The following is a 20,225-nucleotide window of genomic DNA, read 5'->3' as shown; positions in this document are numbered from 1 at the left end:
GCAGTGGTGATGGGAAGGTGGATTTTTGTAGTGTTCTCTTTGTGCTATGTTCGTGTTCATGTTCGAGTCATGCATGCAGTGGGGGGTCATTATGGTAATTGATATTATTGCGCGTCAGTATCGTGCAAGCAGTGGTGATGGGAAGGTGGATTTTTGTGGTGTTCTCTTTGTGCTATGTTCGTGTTCATGTTCGAGTCATGCATGCAGTGGGGGGTCATTATGGTAATTGATATTATTGCGCGTCAGTATCGTGCAAGCAGTGGTGATGGGAAGGTGGATTTTTGTGGTGTTCTCTTTGTGCTATGTCCGTGTTCATGTTCGAGTCATGCATGCAGTGGGGGGTCATTATGGTAATTGATATTATTGCGCGTCAGTATCGTGCAAGCAGTGGTGATGGGAAGGTGGATTTTTGTGGTGTTCTCTTTGTGCTATGTCCGTGTTCATGTTCGAGTCATGCATGCAGTGGGGGGTCATTATGGTAATTGATATTATTGCGCGTCAGTATCGTGCAAGCAGTGGTGATGGGAAGGTGGATTTTTGTGGTGTTCTCTTTGTGCTATGTTCGTGTTCATGTTCGAGTCATGCATGCAGTGGGGGGTCATTATGGTAATTGATATTATTGCGCGTCAGTATCGTGCAAGCAGTGGTGATGGGAAGGTGGATTTTTGTGGTGTTCTCTTTGTGCTATGTCCGTGTTCATGTTCGAGTCATGCATGCAGTGGGGGGTCATTATGGTAATTGATATTATTGCGCGTCAGTATCGTGCAAGCAGTGGTGATGGGAAGGTGGATTTTTGTGGTGTTCTCTTTGTGCTATGTCCGTGTTCATGTTCGAGTCATGCATGCAGTGGGGGGTCATTATGGTAATTGATATTATTGCGCGTCAGTATCGTGCAAGCAGTGGTGATGGGAAGGTGGATTTTTGTGGTGTTCTCTTTGTGCTATGTCCGTGTTCATGTTCGAGTCATGCATGCAGTGGGGGGTCATTATGGTAATTGATATTATTGCGCGTCAGTATCGTGCAAGCAGTGGTGATGGGAAGGTGGATTTTTGTGGTGTTCTCTTTGTGCTATGTCCGTGTTCATGTTCGAGTCATGCATGCAGTGGGGGGTCATTATGGTAATTGATATTATTGCGCGTCAGTATCGTGCAAGCAGTGGTGATGGGAAGGTGGATTTTTGTGGTGTTCTCTTTGTGCTATGTCCGTGTTCATGTTCGAGTCATGCATGCAGTGGGGGGTCATTATGGTAATTGATATTATTGCGCGTCAGTATCGTGCAAGCAGTGGTGATGGGAAGGTGGATTTTTGTGGTGTTCTCTTTGTGCTATGTCCGTGTTCATGTTCGAGTCATGCATGCAGTGGGGGGTCATTATGGTAATTGATATTATTGCGCGTCAGTATCGTGCAAGCAGTGGTGATGGGAAGGTGGATTTTTGTAGTGTTCTCTTTGTGCTATGTTCGTGTTCATGTTCGAGTCATGCATGCAGTGGGGGGTCATTATGGTAATTGATATTATTGCGCGTCAGTATCGTGCAAGCAGTGGTGATGGGAAGGTGGATTTTTGTAGTGTTCTCTTTGTGCTATGTTCGTGTTCATGTTCGAGTCATGCATGCAGTGGGGGGTCATTATGGTAATTGATATTATTGCGCGTCAGTATCGTGCAAGCAGTGGTGATGGGAAGGTGGATTTTTGTGGTGTTCTCTTTGTGCTATGTTCGTGTTCATGTTCGAGTCATGCATGCAGTGGGGGGTCATTATGGTAATTGATATTATTGCGCGTCAGTATCGTGCAAGCAGTGGTGATGGGAAGGTGGATTTTTGTGGTGTTCTCTTTGTGCTATGTCCGTGTTCATGTTCGAGTCATGCATGCAGTGGGGGGTCATTATGGTAATTGATATTATTGCGCGTCAGTATCGTGCAAGCAGTGGTGATGGGAAGGTGGATTTTTGTAGTGTTCTCTTTGTGCTATGTTCGTGTTCATGTTCGAGTCATGCATGCAGTGGGGGGTCATTATGGTAATTGATATTATTGCGCGTCAGTATCGTGCAAGCAGTGGTGATGGGAAGGTGGATTTTTGTAGTGTTCTCTTTGTGCTATGTTCGTGTTCATGTTCGAGTCATGCATGCAGTGGGGGGTCATTATGGTAATTGATATTATTGCGCGTCAGTATCGTGCAAGCAGTGGTGATGGGAAGGTGGATTTTTGTAGTGTTCTCTTTGTGCTATGTTCGTGTTCATGTCCGAGTCATGCATGCAGTGGGGGGTCATTATGGTAATTGATATTATTGCGCGTCAGTATCGTGCAAGCAGTGGTGATGGGAAGGTGGATTTTTGTGGTGTTCTCTTTGTGCTATGTCCGTGTTCATGTTCGAGTCATGCATGCAGTGGGGGGTCATTATGGTAATTGATATTATTGCGCGTCAGTATCGTGCAAGCAGTGGTGATGGGAAGGTGGATTTTTGTAGTGTTCTCTTTGTGCTATGTTCGTGTTCATGTTCGAGTCATGCATGCAGTGGGGGGTCATTATGGTAATTGATATTATTGCGCGTCAGTATCGTGCAAGCAGTGGTGATGGGAAGGTGGATTTTTGTGGTGTTCTCTTTGTGCTATGTTCGTGTTCATGTTCGAGTCATGCATGCAGTGGGGGGTCATTGTGGTAATTAATATTATTGCGCGTCAGTATCGTGTGGGCAGCAGGGCCAGGTAGATGGTTTTATTGTTGTGTTCGTTTTGTAATGTATTTGTATTAAAATCTAGCATGGGTTTTTTTGGTGATGGTATGGTTTTGGTGGTGGTGGTGATGGTGTTAAAAAAACAAACGTTCAATTTACTAACATTGAGTCCAAAACCTCCCTACAAACATCTATACCACTAGGTGACGTAGAGATCTCTGCGCATTCTAGATAGATGTTTACTAACATACCTTCCAATCCCCGAGGTTAGCAAGGTACCGGCCAGGAGCCCCTTATCTTACTGGATAGTATTACACGCTCATCTAAAGAGGAAAACATGGTATCTCCCGTGTTGGAATATTGTAACCGGATGAGAGTCTAGTGCTATCATACGTTTAATTACAGTTAAACAGCAAGATAAGCGTTGTGCAGCCATCCGGAATTGTGCGACCTTTATTGCTAATGCTAATTGCTTGCTAATGCTAATGCGAAAAAAATGTCAGTAAAATTTTATTATATCATCTGAAAATTTTCCTCTTGTCCCAACGCGTTGTTTGTCTAGCCCCACTAGTTGAGCAGAAGGTACTGAAAATCAATAATTTTAAAATATTTTTTTTAATTAACTTGGTTTATAACAGTCATAGCCAAAACCTGGAATGAGATGATTGTAAAAACATAGGACAAATTTTTAAAGGTTTGAATCGGTTTTAACGAGCATTTCACAGCAAAAAATCCGATGGTAAAATTGCATGAAATAGCATGCACATCACCTTTGTGAAAAAAGACACTTAATATTACACACTGCATGTCCAATTTTTGTAAACATAAAAAAAATCGCTACCGACTGGTTTCAAACCCAGCACCAACAGCAAGGACTGGCGCCTTAGCCCGCTCGGCCGTTAGACCAATGAAGAATGCAAAAGATAAACGCCTATATCAGCTTGACATTTCGGTCAAGTAGATTTTCCATAGGGACGTGGCGATACATCGTGCTGCCATCTGTTTTTTTAAGTGCAAGAGTGGAAAAGTGCTGAGTCATCGTCTAAAAATAGACGACTTCCTATCTCGCCCAGCTAGAGCGTCCAATTTCCCGTCCCGGGAAAAAAATTCCCGGGAATTCCCGGGATTTCCCGTAAAATTATATTTCCCGTTTCCCGGGAAATTTGTAAATTTCCCGGGAATTCCCGAAATTCAAGCGGAAGTATACATTTTCCTTACTTTTTGGTCCCAATTTTTTGAAAATTTAAAAAAAAATAAAATAATGAGAGATCCTAACTAAATTTTATTCATTTAAATCTACTGTGCATATTGAACTAATAATAAAAAATCAGGTTCATTTCAGGTGTATTTCAGATAATATTTGTTGTAAAACGGGGTAACAATGATAGGATTTCATTCTGTTTTTATATTTTTTCCCAACTGGTAAGGTTTGTCTCAAGATTATTATTTTGTAAAACATGTACTGGGGTAGGCCACACAAGGTCCATTCACTATCGTTGCAAAATAAAAATTTTACAATAGTATTTGAAAAATAGTGGCGTTGAAAATTGTATTTAGCATTTTGGGGTGACTTTGTAATAAGTATTTGTTGGTAAAATCAGATTTAAAGTGTTCAAACGAAGGTTGCTGATAAGTTTTTAAGAAGAAAAAAAAATCAATGTGAAAATTTACTTAACTAAGTTTATAAGCTTTTTAACAATATACATATAATATAAAGTCAAAATTTTGCCTAAAAATCTTTAAAATGTGTTTTGTTGCTAACATTACGGTCTAGAACAAGTTATTTTCCATGACAAACATAATTTCTGCATGAGTCAACGTTATTCTTAAACATATTCCCTTGAAATGGTAACAGAGACAAATTTAAAAGCATTTTTATGGTTGAGAAGTATGGATTTTACACACTGATTTTAAAATTTGATTTAAAAAATAATACTTCTTAACAACAAAAAAAATACAATTGATTTTTTTTTTGATTTGGTAGGAGTTAAAAGACAGCATATAAAATTATAAAATTTCAATATTTTTATAAAGTTGTATGATTTTTAAAAGCAGTCAAGCCATTAATTGACCCCCACACTCATTTTGAACATTAAAGTTGCTGTTCTATACATATTTGTTGCAAAATATCAATCAGAAGCAGGATAAGATCAATTTTCGATAAATTTCAAATTTCCCGGGAATTCCCGGGATTTCCCGGGAAATTTGTTAAAAATTTCCCGTTTCCCGGGAATTTTGTAACCCCGGGAAATTGGACGCTCTACGCCCAGCGAAATGAAGTCGATAAAGAAGTCGGTTTCGATGGAGAAAAAGTGGAAAACGTGGTCTAAAAAAGTTACGCCATCCCCCTATTCTGATGGGCTACATATTTCTGGGGGTAAAATTACATAAAATTTCATAAATTAATGCAAAATTTATGTTTGCAAATTCTATGAATAAAAACAAAGCCATTTCGGGATCTTTATGGCACATTTCAAAATGCTATGAAAAAAGAATTGAATTTCATAGAATTTTACGAAAATCCGAGGGCAGCGAGTGACCAAGAAGGTTAAAGCTGCCAGAAATAAATGAATCAACAATATCAACCGAGCAATTCTAAGCTTTGTATGTATCAGGGCACCTCGATATGTCCTGTGAAAAAATCGTTCTTAAAGGCATTTGGAAAAAAAATGTCTGTCAAACACCTTAACTCATTTATTTTTGTTTTCGAGCAGTGAACTTTTTAAGTTTACCTGCTAAACCAACGCGAATTCTGAGCAAATGTCTGTGCGTGTGTGGGATGTTGATCAAAATTATGCACTTGATTTCCTCAGCTTTGGCTGAAAGAATTTCGTCCGGATATGGTCTACGCGGTCCAGTTTCGGGTCCCACAGCTTGATTTTTAAAATTGTAATGTTTCATTTAGTTGTTTAGAAGTTATGAATAAAAAAACTTTAGACGACTACAAAATGGGTAATTTACAACATAACCTCAAATGGCCTTGTCTGATCGTCACGAATGAGCCGTGTAGAGGGTTCTCATTTTCTTTAAAGGCGATGTTTGTATTTTATTGACAAAAAGTCTGCAATGAAGGCACCAACCAGGTGGATTAAGACTGTGCTCTGTTGTTCTTTTGTATTGTATTCTTTTCATTAAAACTTATTGTATTTCTGTATTTTTATCCAAATCCTGAAACTCAGAAAATCCCACAATAGACCCAAGGACACTGCCCAGTGCCAGTCCGGCAATCACGTCCGTAGCACGGCCGATGATGGCCGCATAAATTGATCATAACTATAATGGTTTTATTGATATTGCGCCTGCAATTTGTATCGGCGGTATTTCTATTACGGGGGGTGGGGTGAGAAGGGGGGGGGGGGGGGCAAACTCTATTTTCCATTACCGTCGGTTAGCGTCGCGTCAGCTCCGCTGGACGTTTGAGCTGTCAATATGACCGATTCAGAGTGATAAATTTTCGCAAATTATGATCCCGTCGGAAGGAGCGCCACCCGTCGGCTGGTTGGCCACAGAGCTTAAATCAAAATGGGCCATAGATGAATAGATAAAACTCTTTTTGATACTTAAATTTATCTGCAGCATTTTTTTTTACAATTTTTAAAATATTTTTATTTTGCTTGTATTCCCAAATCATAAATTATATTAAATAAATCTGTGTCTTCATACAACAGGTCAGATTCATTGTGGTCACCTGGTGGCCTTCCACCGACGGCGTGACGACCGGTCACGGAACCAGGTTGGCAACCGGGCTGACGCCACCCTCTCCACCAACAAGCGCCCGCCCGGTAACGACGCCCATCAATTGTGGCAAATTTGTCTATGACTTAATTGCCCCATCGGTGTGGCGTGGACAGTTGACTGGCGCGACGGGAAATTCAATCAGCTTGCCTATCGGGGTCCACCTTATAATGTTGTTGTGGAATCGACCCGGGCAATTTATCGGGGGCTTTAGCAACTAATTAACATGTGTTGCTGAAGAAATTTAGATAAAAATGGAAAACTTTATGTCCTGGCTAGTTGGTTTGCTGATGGTTATGAATATTTAGAAGGTGAAAGAGATAATTTATCCGAGTTATTGGGATACATTTTCTTTAAGTGGCTTGTAGAGGGAAGCAAAACATTGTTTTTGTTTGTAAAATAGTACAAAATCGTATTGTTAAAAATATATGAATAATTTACATTGTTTTATCAGACTTGTTTTGAATTAGGTTTTCATTCTTCTAGTACTTTTCTGCAACATCATTACCACTTTAAATGAAATCCCTTGCAGCTAATTCCCAGAACTCTTCCTCGTAGGCCTTCTAATAGCACATTTGCATAAAGTGTTGTTTTATTTTCCTCCCCCACAGGGTTAGCCGCCCCGGACATTCACACGCCCAGCGGTCAGTCAGCGGAAAGTAAATCACGGATTGCACTGCACCTCTTAAGAGCCATCTTCTCCTTCGAAACAACATCATCATCCCCCGCAGCAGCAGCAGCAGATGCACATGACTCATGAAGATGCTGTTTGTAATGACGGTAATGCGTAACGGCCCCCTCCCAACTGCAGCGGACGACTCCGACTCCGCGGGACCATATTTTACACGCTTAAAACGCCTTTTAGAAAGCTTTTAAGGCCTTTCCGAAACTGCTGGCTGGCGGTTGAATGCTGACGATATGGTGGTGTAGGAATTACAAGAGCCAGAAGACTACAAGCCGGCAGGTAATCTTCTTTTATTCAGGCTTGTTTTTGCCCCGTTCCGAACCCGTTGGAATATCGGACTTGGACGCGTGCGCGGGAGGAATTAACGCCACGAGGTTCGTCGCTCACAAACATGGAAAACGGGGAACAATTCGATCAAGTCTCTGCGAGGGGTCCATCGAAAAATTCTGTGGCATTTTTTTATTAGTTTTCTTTTTATGTCTTTTTTGTCTTTTTTTGTCTTTTTTGTCTTTTTTTGTCTTTTTTTGTCTTTTTTGTCTTTTTTGTCTTTTTTGTCTTTTTTGTCTTGTTTGTCTTTTTTGTCTTTTTTGTCTTTTTTGTCTTTTTTGTCTTTTTTGTCTTTTTTGTCTTTTTTGTCTTTTTTGTCTTTTTTGTCTTTTTTGTCTTTTTTGTCTTTTTTGTCTTTTTTGTCTTTTTTGTCTTTTTTGTCTTTTTTGTCTTTTTTGTCTTTTTTGTCTTTTTTGTCTTTTTTTTTGTCTTTTTTGTCTTTTTTGTCTTTTTTGTCTTTTTTGTCTTTTTTGTCTTTTTTGTCTTTTTTGTCTTTTTTGTCTTTTTTGTCTTTTTTGTCTTTTTTGTCTTTTTTGTCTTTTTTGTCTTTTTTGTCTTTTTTGTCTTTTTTGTCTTTTTTGTCTTTTTTGTCTTTTTTGTCTTTTTTGTCTTTTTTGTCTTTTTTGTCTTTTTTGTCTTTTTTGTCTTTTTTGTCTTTTTTGTCTTTTTTGTCTTTTTTGTCTTTTTTGTCTTTTTTGTCTTTTTTGTCTTTTTTGTCTTTTTTGTCTTTTTTGTCTTTTTTGTCTTTTTTGTCTTTTTGTCTTTTTTGTCTTTTTTGTCTTTTTTGTCTTTTTTGTCTTTTTTGTCTTTTTTGTCTTTTTTGTCTTTTTTGTCTTTTTTGTCTTTTTTGTCTTTTTTGTCTTTTTTGTCTTTTTTGTCTTTTTTGTCTTTTTTGTCTTTTTTGTCTTTTTTGTCTTTTTTGTCTTTTTTGTCTTTTTTGTCTTTTTTGTCTTTTTTGTCTTTTTTGTCTTTTTTGTCTTTTTTGTCTTTTTTGTCTTTTTTGTCTTTTTTGTCTTTTTTGTCTTTTTTGTCTTTTTTGTCTTTTTTGTCTTTTTTGTCTTTTTTGTCTTTTTTGTCTTTTTTGTCTTTTTTGTCTTTTTTGTAACCGGGACCGTGGTGTAGGGGTAAGCGTAATTGCCTCTCACCCAGTCGGCCTGGGAGAGACGAGACGGGAAGTAAATGTTGGCCCCGGACTAACCTAAAAAAAAGGTTAGGTCGTTAGCTCAGTCCAGGTGTAGGAGTCGTCTCCCTGGGTCCTGCCTCGGTGGAGTCGCTGGTAGGCAGTTGGACTAACAATCCAAAGGTCGTCAGTTCGAATCCCGGGGTGGATGGAAGCTAAGGTGTAAAAAGAGGTTTGCAATTGCCTCAACAATCAAGCCTTCGAACACCTAGTTTCGAGTAGGAATCTCGCAATCGAGAACGCCAAGGCAATGCTGTAGAGCGAATAATTGGATTTTTTTTGTCTTTTTTGTCTTTTTTGTCTTTGTCTGTTTGTCTGTTTGTCTGTTGTCTGTTGTCTGTTGTCTGTTGTCTGTTGTCTGTTTGTCTGTTGTCTGTTGTCTGTTGTCTGTTTGTCTGTTGTCTGTTGTCTGTTGTCTGTTGTCTGTTGTCTGTTGTCTGTTGTCTGTTGTCTGTTGTCTGTTGTCTGTTGTCTGTTGTCTGTTGTCTGTTGTCTGTTGTCTGTTGTCTGTTGTCTGTTGTCTGTTGTCTGTTGTCTGTTGTCTGTTGTCTGTTTGTCTGTTTGTCTGTTGTCTGTTGTCTGTTGTCTGTTGTCTGTTGTCTGTTGTCTGTTGTCTGTTGTCTGTTGTCTGTTGTCTGTTGTCTGTTGTCTGTTGTCTGTTGTCTGTTGTCTGTTGTCTGTTGTCTGTTGTCTGTTGTCTGTTGTCTGTTGTCTGTTGTCTGTTGTCTGTTGTCTGTTGTCTGTTGTCTGTTGTCTGTTGTCTGTTGTCTGTTGTCTGTTGTCTGTTGTCTGTTGTCTGTTGTCTGTTGTCTGTTGTCTGTTGTCTGTTGTCTGTTTGTCTGTTGTCTGTTGTCTGTTGTCTGTTGTCTGTTGTCTGTTGTCTGTTGTCTGTTGTCTGTTGTCTGTTGTCTGTTGTCTGTTGTCTGTTGTCTGTTGTCTGTTGTCTGTTGTCTGTTGTCTGTTGTCTGTTGTCTGTTGTCTGTTGTCTGTTGTCTGTTGTCTGTTGTCTGTTGTCTGTTGTCTGTTGTCTGTTGTCTGTTGTCTGTTGTCTGTTGTCTGTTGTCTGTTGTCTGTTGTCTGTTGTCTGTTGTCTGTTGTCTGTTGTCTGTTGTCTGTTGTCTGTTGTCTGTTGTCTGTTGTCTGTTGTCTGTTGTCTGTTGTCTGTTGTCTGTTGTCTGTTGTCTGTTGTCTGTTGTCTGTTGTCTGTTGTCTGTTGTCTGTTGTCTGTTGTCTGTTGTCTGTTGTCTGTTGTCTGTTGTCTGTTGTCTGTTGTCTGTTGTCTGTTGTCTGTTGTCTGTTGTCTGTTGTCTGTTGTCTGTTGTCTGTTGTCTCTTCTCTGGTATTTTTTTTTGTTTTGTTCAAGATTAAGAAATCTACGCCTCACTTCATGGTGGACCCCTCGATCGATTCCCAGGTACTATCGCGTTCGCACTATTGGTACCACACAACAAGAAGAAGCATCTCCCTCTCCAAACTGCGCTTCTTCGAAAACAGCAAAAACACAACATCAAAAGACGATAATCCTGCGCTGTGAGTCGCGTGGCGTGGGTGACACCCACGTGGTTCCCCAGAAGATGGGGCCTGGGCTCATCATCATCATCTCCAAACGGCTTCACGAGAATTGCTGCCTCGCTGCTGGGGAACTCTTTTTCGTAGTTTCTTTCTCCTTCAGGTAAATCATCATAATAAAATCGTATGAAATGACGCGAAGCTGAGAATAAATAATAGCCACACGGATGACTCGTTGTCTGTCGAGATGCACTCTTCTTCCCAGAGGTTTCGTTCTAGAAGGCGATCTCCCTCAGGAAAAAAAAAAACACACATCATAACAGAGTTCAGAGCACAAGTCAGCCCCACGACAGTTCAAGTCCCGGAAGAGGAAGAAGAAGCTAAAGTTTAGGCGCGTGGCGTCGGCTTGTAAAAACATCGCAAGTACAAGATATGTTTTCACCCCCGCCCATGCGGCTTGGCCCATTTGGCGCGGGATCTTGGAAGTCGAACGGCTTGTTGTCGTCTGCTCTGGCTGGTGGTGGCAGACGAGACCAGGTCGGAGAGCACCCAAAGCTCATGTCACTCAAACGGTGTTCTGTACAATTGTGGATATGATGTGATACACTGGGAATCTTGGATGGTTTATGGATTCTTGTATCAAAAAATGTCAATAATTTTCGAAGTTCTACTCAGTAATAATTTTATTAAATTAACCCTCTACTGCCCAAATTTTTTTTCCGGAAATTTTTATTTTTCCCATGTTCAGGAGATCATTTTGAGCAACTTTTGTTCTATGAAAAACTTTACTTCTCTTGTTTTATGTTTTTCTTGTTTAATTTTTAGTATTTTAATTTGCATTTATCTTGTTTAGTTTATGTTTGTTTTTGGTAGTATTTGGCCTATTCTACCACCTAATATCATTACATTTTGCCTATCTAATTTTTTCATGTTTTTACAGTCACTTTTTCAATTTTTTGCCTGTTTTTCACATTTTCTGCTATGAAATGGCACTATTATCATTTAAGTTGTAAAAAAATGCGTAGAGGCATAGTCTGGGACACTAGAAAAATTACTGCATACTTCTTTTTACTAAAAATATAGGAAATGTTAGTAAAAAACACAGCCAAAGTTGACCCCTAAAAAAATTACAAATTTAAAAACATTGGCAAAGTCACATAAAACAAGTAAAACTTCCAACCCATAAATTTTCTAAATTTTAAGAGTTCTTCTTTCCAATGCTTTTTAAAGATATAAAATTGATTGAAAATGGATTTTTGGAGATTTTTTAAATCGAAGCCCGTCTAAAGGTGGGGTTGGGTTGTAGAGGGTTAAAGGAGCAAAATTATGATTAATTTTAAAATTATTTAGGAAATTGTCCAAGAAATTTATTAAAAATAAAATGTCAACCCTCAAATGCCATCCAATATTGCTTCTTTGCTGTTTATGATTTAAAACGTGATTTTGTCTCATTGATTAATATTTTTTTTTAATTTGATACATCGTGTTCCCCGGACAATTTTAAATTAAAATAGTTGAATATCTCAAACTTAACCAAACCATTGCTGAACCCTCGAAAAATAAAAAAATATTAATATTTGTCAATTTTTCCACAGAGTAAAAAAAATCATGGTAATATTATATGTGGAAAAGGGTAAATCTTCTATGTCACAAAATAGTTTAATTTTACCTCTGAAAATGTGTAATTTTACCATTTTTCTGGTGAAAACTTTTTCAGTTTAAAATGAGGTAAAATTAAATCATAAAAGAGGTAAATATTACCTTTCAAATTTACACACTTTTTTACTGTGCCCTTTCACAAAACACCATAACTTATCCGGAGCGTTTGGTATGGTACACCACGCCTGTTGAATCTGTGAAATGAGCTCAATTCACAGAATCTGTCTCAGCAGTCTGTTTTACAACACATCATTTGTTTAAAATTTCAGTATCAAATCATCGGCAGATGCCCGATCATTTTGATCCATATTGCAGAAATATAACAATAAAGTGATTTTCAAAACATATGAAGTTTTATGAAAACCTGAGTATTTAAAACAAATGCTTTTATTATCGATATCTATGAGGAAATCTCGCTCATATCATAATCATCTTATAATATCGTCAAATTGGATATTTTTTTAAATAAATTATTTGGAGAATTTTTTTGTTTTTTTGATTTGAAAAAAATCTAAAATCAGCCATCAGCCTGATCAGCCATGCCAAATATAAAGATAAATTTGTATTTTACAGATTTTTCGATCCCATGTATCAAAAATATCTGTACAAAAAAAAATTGTACAAAGGTGTTTTTTCTGAAATTTTTACAATTTAGTAATTGAATTATGCTTTGATATAAATGAAAAGCTCAAATTTGTTGTTTAAAAATATCTATGGCACTTTGGGAGAAAAAAACTTGTAATTTCATCAAAAATATTTTGAACTTTAAACGAGACGAAACAAGCTAAATATAATTATCAATGCTGAAAAAGGCATTTTAGGTTGTTTTGAGCTTATTAGACTTCTATTTTCATTGAAATTTTCCAGTTTTGAGAAAACATATTTTTTTGCCCCCTGATTTTTCGAACCAATTTTGAAGGGGCGACATAAACTTTGAAAAATATCTGCAACGCACTAATTTTTTTTTAATTTTTTTTAGTAAAATCAAAATAATGCATTCAGTATCCATATTTATGCGACATCCGATCATTTCATGAGGGGTTTTCATAGTGTTAGGTAAGCTAGCTACGCTCAAAATAGCAAAACCACGGGGACCATTATTTAATAACACTCAATTTCACGGAAATTCTCGAAATGTGGAAAATGTTAAATTAACCTAGGAAATCTAATGTTAGAAGTACAGATAGTATTTTATACACATTATTATGTATCGAATTTAAATGATCTCTACCCATATTAACAGTGATAAAAATAGTTTTTCTTTTCGTTTGTTCTGCATTTTTTAAAATTCAGGTTAGATTGTAAAGTTGTTTAATCAAATTACCTAAAAAATAAATCCTAAAAAAAAACGGAATCCAGAAGATTTTAAGAAACAGATTTTTTAAGGCTGGTTTTAATAATTTTGTTTAGTAAATATAGAAAAGTATTTCATTTTTAACATTCAAAATATGTATAAAATGGATCAAGGAAGCAAAAAATTAAAAGAGTCGAAATCATATCATTTAATTGACCGCGACGTACAAAATTGTTGCATGACTGTACTTTTGTACAGATTTTTTATTACAATTTTTATTCCTTTCAACTCATGAAAACATTTGAAAATCTCGAGATTATAAAAATATTTTTTCTTCACGGAATACACAACTGATTTGTAAAATCGTTTTTCGCTAAAAATCCAGAAAAATATCCCAAACGTGTTTTATGCACGATCTCTAAGTGTATATCAAAAAGAATAAATAAGTTATAAAAATCTAAACATTGCAATAAATCAATAAATGATTTTTTATCATTCAAAACTCTTTTTCAAGATATATTTTTACAAGTTCATTCAAAACACTCTACCCATTATCCGAGGTGCTAATATTTCCCCCTGTTCATAGCGCCTCAACTCAAACGTCCACGTGTCAACTAACCCGTATCTACCGTCCGAGGGTCTCACAATGGAAATCACTTAACCTTTCAGCGAGCCTTCCGACCGCACCGTTGTTCCCTGGCGTGGTCCACAGGGGTGTCAACAAGCGCCAAACGCGCGCCTTCCCCGTAAGCCATTTTTCCTCGCCACAAAAGCGGATTTTCTCATAAACCACGTGACACCTCCTCCTCGTTGGACCGCGTTCCGTCACCGTGGTCGGTTGGCCCCAAAAGCTGTCGTCGTTTGATATGCATTTGATTTACTGCAACGTGATGTGTTACATGCGCGGTTCTACGCGCGATACACCGTAATCCGCGGTCCGGGTTTGGCCGTTGGCGCGATGATTGACAGTAATAAGTACCTGGGTTGGCACCGCGCGTCGGTTTCAATCCCCGTGATACTGTGTGAATGGATAGCTGGCCGACTGGCTGGATGGATAAGTTGGGGCAATGACAGTCGGGGCAAAGCTTGTGACGTGTTTGTGTACCATAGAGCACTTATCAGTAAACTGGTAGATATCTTCGGTGACGATGATAGAATTCGAAAATGAAACTAGAAATAGCAGTAATCTATCGGGATATAGAACCTGGATTGTGTTCTTCGGTCTTTGAGGGTTACATTACTTTATAATTTCAATTTAATACATTTCTTCAATATCGTAACAATTTTCTTAATAGCTTTTATGGAAACTTTGTTCCCTCGAGCACCCTCGTTAAATTTAATCAATCACCTCAAGCGCAAAAGAAATTCAATTTCGTAAATCCCACCGAAATCATCCGCACTCATCACAGAGGCCCTCATAACCGCACCGTAACCTCAAACTTATCGCAAAGGGTTGATCCAACACGCCTTGCAAAAGGGGCACCACCCCGATCCGGCACCCGGGCTCCAATGATTGATGATGATCGTCGGGATCTGATTGCGCACCCGGTCCAGGACCCAGTCCCAACAGGTACTTACGAGACGCGGTTAAGTACGTAATGAGGTGACCTTTTCAATTTACCACCACTAAAAGCCACATTACGACCTGCCGCTTTCTCACCTCTTGGAAAGTGGCTCCTGACGGTCGAAGACGATTCGACGAAAACTGATCCTGATCACGAAGGATTGGATAATGATGAGTCGCCTGCGCGCTCTCTCTCTTTAAGTGTGTGTAATCACCTCGTCCATTTGGGCTCAGGAAGTAGGTCACACGACGAGTCAATGGGGGTGATTGAGGATAAAAACAGTCATTGAGCACGTTTTGTTGGGTAAATTGAAAAGAATTGTGATTGAATTATCTGATCCTGGCTGGATAAAGGATAATGATTGAAGCGACGCACGAAACCATAAACTCAAAATGATGAATTTGAAATGGGATTCAGTTACGCTATCGCACATTTAGTACATAAAGGACGATGTCACTTAAAAGCTGTTGACACCGTTTTGTATGCAGGAACAATGTAACAAATTGTTGTCCCCACAAAAGCGTGGACAATCCCCGACAATCTGGAACGATGAATCAACGGGTTTCCGCCTTCGCGCGTTTTGTGGGTAGGGATTTATGAATGCAAAAATAATTTATGCACTGACAAAACGTGCTAACGAAACAATGACAGAATCAGGACATCTTTAACGCGTTATTAATGGGAGGGTTTATGTTGGAACGAGTTGAAGATATTTGTATCAGGATAAAATTTGGTACTAAACTGTTAAAATGGATTTCATAAAGTATACAAAAATCAAAACAACTTGAAATAAATCATTTTGATATTGAGCGCTCACTCATTCATGAGTATAAGGACTTAACAGGTAGCTGGTGCTCGCTACTGCTCATCGCATTCGCTCGCGCTCGATGAGCGCTCATCAGCAAAGTAGGTAGATTTTTAGTAATGTTGATGAATCTCGCACAGACCAATTGAGTTGCCACTTTTGAAGCTCATTAAATTTTAATTAAATTTTTAATTACATTTTTTTTTATTCCTGAGATGATTTCATCACGAGAAATGTGCATGTACTTATCTAATGTTGTCAGCTTAGTATTTTTTTGATAATTAACCCACTACTGCCCAAATTATTTTTCGATTTTTTTCTTTTTCCCTTGTTCAGGAGGTCATTTTGACCATTTTTTGTTCTACGAAAAAGTTTACTTCTCTTGTTTTATGTTTTTCTTGTTTTATTTATACATAGTATTTTAATTTGCATTTATCTTGTTCTGTTGCTTTATGTTTTTGATAGTATTTGGCCTATTCTACCACCCCCAATCATTACATTTCGCCTTTCTATTTTTTTCATGTTTTAACAGTAACTTTTACAATTTTTTGCTTGTTTTTCACATTTTGCCTTTCTTACTAAAGAAAGGTATAGGTTTTACTTTAAGGCTGGACGTCATTTTCATCTTCGTAAATATGTCGATTCAGCATGAATTTTAATCGGAAAAATCGTCAAAAAATCACATTGCATCGATTTTCGACGCTTTATCGATTCACCTTGACAGAACTCGTCTATCTCAAACCCTCGAATTTTGAGTATATAAATTCCGTGGAGTTCGAGTGATGTCCGTGTGTGGTAAAATTTTTGCCAAATTCTGTGTCGCGTAGTTCTCGGCTCACCTATTTTCGATTTTGATTGTTCCAAGTGCATTTGAAAGCTGGTGTGCTGAACAAGGGTCAGTTTGAGACCGAATTTCGAAATATCCATCTGTTTTCGGATGCGGCCAGACTTTTCAACAAAAAACACAGTTTTCAAATGAAAATATGGTCAAAATTTTTCATTTTCAAATCTTTTATTTATCTCAAAAATTGCATTTTTCGAGCTCTACAACCTCCCAAATTTTCATCCAGATCCATAATCTGGTTCTGGAGTTAGAGCCGTTTGATTAATCTACCAAATGAAAAAAAAAATCCATAAAAAAGGTAAAAGTCCACCTGGTGAACTTCGCCAACACTTTTTATTTCCGATTTTATCCGAAATTTCTTTCTACATTCATAGTACAGACCATGAGTGAGCATCTGAAACAAATTTGACATCTATCGGCAATCCGGATCAATTTTTAGAACGAATTACTTTTTGCCTTTCTTACTAAAGAAAGGTATAGGTTTTACTTTAAGGCTGGACGTCATTTTCATCTTCGTAAATATGTCGATTCAGCATGAATTTTAATCGGAAAAATTGTCAAAAAATCATACTGCATCGATTTTCGACGCTTCGTCGCCAAGTCGACAAGTTGTCAAGTTGAGCTTCGAATACTGGCGCGAGAATGCTGGAGCATATATTTTGTGGTTCGACTTATACTCGTTTTGTAGTAGCTTGTCTACCGATGTTACCTACAACATGCAAGATATCGTAGCTTTTCGGTTTCCTTTGCCCTGTCCGTTTTTGCATAACTGTCCAATGTTTATGCAAAAACTTTTGTGACATAGGACATTCAACCGGCTGCAATCAATTTGTTTCCCGTGTGCTCCTAAAATCGCCTTAAAGTAGGCTTAATTTTTTCGTGATTTCGTAAGTTTATTCAACAGAGTTCATTGGATTCCAATAGGAGCTTTCTAAGCTATTCATCGTTTATATCGTTTTCTAAGTTTTCAATGCTCGCGACGCCAATGGCTTGCTACCTAAGGTACTTGCGTTTGAGTGTGTAGTGGTGCGGTTGTTAAAATAGCTATCTCTGACTCTGTCACGTTCGTAGAAGCAGAATGGCAAAGTCGATTTTATGAATTTAACGAAGTTCTACCATTGTTATATTCTTTAGTAAGAAAGGCTCTATCTCACCCCAGGTGGGATTAAATCGGGTTTTTGTTCTAGAATGGCATCATTATCATTTGAATTGTAAAAAAAATGCGAAAAGGCATAGTCTGGGACACTACATAAATTACTGCATACTTCTTTTCACTTTAAATATACGAAATGCTAGTTAACAAAAAAATGCCAAAGTTGACCTCTAAAAATAAGATAGTTGATGCATGATGCGCATTTTTTTCATCTATGACACATTTCATCTATGACCGAGCCACTTAGCCCAGTGGTAACGCTTCCGCCTCGTAAGCGGTAGATCGGGGTTCAAATCCCGGCTCGGACCAACACAACTGGTGATCTTTTCTCTTCTGGAATCGATTGCTTAGTAAAGGGAAGATAGTGTATCGTCACAAACTGGACCTTATCACGACACCTTAGGGAGGCGACCTATGGAATGTTAACATTAACCTTAACATGTTTACATGAGTTGAGTTAAAAAACTGCCACTGAATCCGCTTTGTAAATGCTGGCCCCGATACTCTTTAAGGGTGTCCCCCTCAGGAACTGGGAAAGATTTACTTTTTTTTACATAGATTTGACATTTATTTTGCTAAATTATTTACAAATAATTGATTAAACAAGATGAGGTGCCCAGACTTCAAAACGTTCACGAATTTAAGAACATGACGTAATATATTACCAAGAAAACATTTGTGTGTTCCTTAAAAGCTACTTTTCAGCTTAATTGAATAGTTCACTTTAACGTGTTACTCTTTGATCAACATTATTTTTAGAAGTCGGATTATATCTTCAGATAACGAAGAAATCCCTAATTTGACACTAAACTCTGACTTCAAAACAAGCTTCGAAACAAAATAATGAAAAACATCATCATCCAATATTATTAAGATTAGCCTTTTCTAGCCATCATTAAAAAAAACAACCTCGAAGTTCTGCTGAAAAAAAAGTAACAGGTAAAAAATTACCGCTCATTTTGCTCAATGAGCAAAAAATGAGCGCGAGCGCGAGCGATGAGCATTTTCGCTCATAAAATTTATGAGCAAACATGAGCAGGAGCATACGTAAGAATGCTCGCGTAGCGCTCCTCCTCACGAATGAGCGAAAAATGCTCGTTCATGAGCGGGTGAGCGCTCAAAATCACAACACTGTATTGGGTTTGAGGGCTTAAGTGAATTTAAGGGTCATCAACCGTTGTTAAACTATTTATTTTTCCTGGAGCAAATTATTATAAACCAAGGTACCTCATCGGAGATTTAGATGTTGAAAGTTCTGTTTTACCGGCCTGAATCATATTCAGTATAAATTAAAAAAAAATTCTATTAGTAAAGATAGAGTTTTTTCAAATTAAAAGAGGTTTTTGACTTATTGTACAGGTTGTTAATTAACCTGCCCTTTAAGGTAAATCAATCTTTAAAAAGTATCTGTTATAAAAGATTCATATAGAAAATTCTTACCTTTAAAGTCCCTTTTAAATTTTGTACATCCGTTTTGACAGTCATAAGATATTCCAATTTCAACCCAAGCATATTAAGACCGATTTTGAGTGACATGCATGTTCCCAGAAATTCGCATTAAGAATTATTGTCTTCAAAGTGAATATATTTTGACAATAAATACTGATTTACAAACATTTAGAACAGGCCTGCCCAACCTACGGCCCGCGGGCCGGATCCGGCCCGTGAAGCCATTTCATCTGGCCCGCGAGATCTCCTGAAATTTTTTTAATGGCTGGCCCTTCAAGACATTGCAAATGTTTATTTAATGAAATAATGAAATGAAAGCAATAAACAATGTAGTTGATTTTAGCTTAAATGAAATTTTCATGCTTTCAAAAATATTTGCTTCAAATTTCTTTGTTTTTTTTTAATTTTTGGTTAATGCTATAAAAAATTATTTAAAATCCTGTTTTAAATATCAAGCAAAATTTTTCAAATTTGTAGCATAAAATATTTTGAACATAATAACTACGCTGCTGTAAAAAATTTGCAAAAAGTTTTGAAAATGTTTTCCCTATAATTTGGACAGCTTTTTATCATTGTTATTTGAATTTTTTTAATCTTTTGATACAGCAATAACAACCTGGGTGCAGAATAGTCGTTCGTAAAGCGGCCTCAATTTAGAACTGTCAAAGCGGAACCAATTTACTGTTTGAAAATTGATACCAAGAAGCGGCAAGTATTGTAATCGATCTTTAATTCAAATATTTTGTCGGGAATAAAAAAGTCGATGGCGTCGAGTTTTTGAGGTATTCGAAGTCAACAAATCTTAAAAAAGATGGTTGAAATCAAGATTGGCACCATTTGTCAATGAGTATGTCTCATGCAAAACCTATGTTTATGGCGCTTTTTGAAATGTTAGTGACGAATCATCAATAACTATGAATGGCACCTGGCAAATAATATTGAATAATCCTACTCCGATATTATCACTGCGCTTCAAAGATACACAATCATGGAATTCTATTCGGTTGCTCTTCTGATTCACTAAATTCCACCCATTTCTGACGCATTGTTTCGTCTCGTGGAAAATAAAAAAGGGTTTGTTGGCTGCTCATCGTTTAGTCTTCGAACAAAAAATGCGCGAAGCACTTAATTTTTCAGCGAAAACATTCACATCAGCAGATCCAAAATGTTTCAAAACAAGTCACTTCAGCAGCAAAAAATATGTCACGCTTGAGCTTAAACATAGCCTTCTACTTTGTTTATATTTACAGCTATAGTGCAGTTGTATTAGTGTGGAGCAGCGGGGAGCATACTAAAATCACGTTACGCATTCTGTCTTTTCAGCACCCAGATAACAACTATAAAAAAAAA

This window comes from Culex pipiens, chromosome 3, assembly GCF_016801865.2.
Source record: "Culex pipiens pallens isolate TS chromosome 3, TS_CPP_V2, whole genome shotgun sequence".
NCBI lineage: Eukaryota > Metazoa > Arthropoda > Insecta > Diptera > Culicidae > Culex > Culex pipiens.
This window is presented reverse-complemented; position numbering follows the sequence as displayed.